Consider the following 2,500-nt stretch of genomic DNA (forward strand, 5'->3'; position numbering starts at 1 on the left):
AGTTTGCAACCCATCTAGTGACATAGGGGTTTATATTTAAGCTGGTGAGCTTATCTATAATGCCCGAGTGGGGTATTGTATCGAAGGCTTTTGCGAGGTCCAGATAGGCTGTGTGGACCACCTTCCCTTCGTCATTGGTCTTGGTAACTGTTTCAAAGAAGTCAACCATGTTTAAGAGGCAGGATCTGCCCTTAACAAAGCCGAACTGGGTAGGATCCAGTGTCTGTAGGTCCCCAATATCTTTATTTATGAGGTCCATGATGATCCTTTCCCCATAGCTTTGCAGACCAAGCTAGTCAGGATTATGGGGCGATAGTTTCCAGGGTCCGTTGAGGCACCACCTTTGTGGAGAGGGACCACTGTTGCTGTACGCCACTCTTTGGGTACATATCCTGTAGTAAGGCTGAGATTGAACAGTAGTTTTATGTTTGGGTTTAGCTCTTCTTGGAGTTCATGTAGGACGCAGCCTGGGACACCGTCTGTTCCCATTGATGCTGTGTTTTTTGCTTTGGAGAGGGCGGCTCCCACCTGAGCATCTGAGATGTCAGGGGGGCAGCACTCTGCTGGGATAGATATTTGCCCTTTGGTGGGAGGGGAGAAGTTTGCGCTGAACCTGTCAGCTAGGATGTTGGCAATGTCTGTGGGTTCGGTGTACTTTTTGTCATTTTGGACTAATTCTGAGCATATCTGGGAATTCCCACCCAGGTTCCTAACATAACTAAAGAAAGCCTTGTGATTATCCTTAGTGTCCTGTGCAATTTTTCTCTCAAAGCTGGCCTTTGACGATTTTATGAGTGCCCTTAGTTTTTGCTAATACTGATCAGAGATGCCTTCCCTTTTGGGATTTTGCTCTATCATATAGTAGCTTCCTCCTTCTATTGTATAGTTTGTTTATGGCTGGGGTCCACCAGACAGGTCGTCTGCCTTTGGAGGATTGGGTCTTGGTTTTATTTGGGATTGCATGATCCATGCATTCCTGAAGGTGTTCATAGAATGCATTTATAAAAGATTCTGCGGTCTGGGCCGTATTTTCCACAGGCCCGGGGGCTTTGAAGGATTCCACCTCGGTTTTGAGGAGTGTGAAATTTGCTTTAGAGAAGTTTTTCACTGTGGTTTTCTGGGCAGGGGGTGGGGTCGGGATGTGAATATCCAGTGAGATCAGTTTATGGTCTGATCTTACCAGTGAAGGATACACTTCTGGTCTGGAGCATAGAGTACCCATGTTGGTGATGATCAGGTCCAGTATGTTTTACCCTCTTGTGGGAGTGGTAACAAGTTGTTCCATAGCATTTGAGTTTATGAATTCTAGGAACCTTTGGGCAAGGGTGTTGGAGCTAGAGTAATGCTCCCAATCTATGTTTGGGTAGTTGAAGTCGCCCAATATAATGGTGTTCGGAGAGACCTTCATATTTTCCAGTGTTCTCAGGAAGGCCGAGTGGGGTTCCTGGGTTTGGGAGGGTGGTCTGTAGCAGGCTATAAACTGGAAGGCAGTTTTACCCACTGTTAGTTGCACATGGATAGTCTCTGATGCTTCGTGCTTTGCCACCCACCTGGAGGTGTGGGTATCTTTGATGAATATTGATACTCCCCCTCCTTTTGTGGTTCGGTCCAAGTTTTGGGGCCGAAAAGCATGGTATGAGGTATAACCTGGTAGTGCTGGGGTGCACACGGGAGTCCTGAACCAGGTTTCTGTTACTGCACAGATATCGATGTTCACCATGCTAAGGAGAGTTTCGAGTGCGTGCATCTTGAGGTTTAGACTTCTGGCGTTGAGTAGCAATACTCTTAGTTTCTTATCCCTTGTGATACCTATGGAGGTGGGTTTGTCTTTGAGCCTTGCCTAAAAAGGCACTATGGGGGTAGCAAGAGCCTTTGCCAATATCCGAAAGCCCAGGGTGACAGGTGCAAGCCATCCCTAGCAAAGCATCGTGGCTTGTCGTGCATATCATCCCAAGCTGACAGGCATTGGATCCCGTTTGAATGACACAAATACTTAAGCCAATTGTTGAAATTGATCATCTTGTCTTCATATTGTGGCATCATTCTTGGTGAGGGTAAGATGCTACTCAAGGTCAGGGTCATACCAGCCTGGGCTACATGCTCAGAGAGCTCCTCTATGTCTCTTTTTATGTAGTCCAGGGAGGTACGTCTCAGGTCATTCACACCAGCATGGACAATGACTGAGTCATATTTGTACTTGCCTTGGAGTGACCTGAGTGCTTGTGTTATGTGGTGGATCCTAGCGCCAGACAGGCTGCTCACCGTGACCTTCTCCTTGTTCAGCTTGGTGAGCAGGACATCAGTGTGCCTGACGATAGAGTCACCTATTATAAGTGTATCAGGTGTGTTGTTTAGCCTTAAGGGCTGTGACTGTTCGGCACACTGGCTTTGTGAGATATGTGTTGCACGTGTTTTGTTTTGGGGTAGCGGTTGCTTGGGTGTCTGTTTGGAGGTCTCTTCTGCTTAGGCAGATCTTTATTTAGAGCCTCCGAGTATGTTT

This window comes from Protopterus annectens, chromosome 10.part0 (assembly GCF_019279795.1).
Source record: "Protopterus annectens isolate FY-2018-M chromosome 10.part0, PAN1.0, whole genome shotgun sequence".
Classification (NCBI taxonomy): Eukaryota; Metazoa; Chordata; order Ceratodontiformes; family Protopteridae; genus Protopterus; species Protopterus annectens.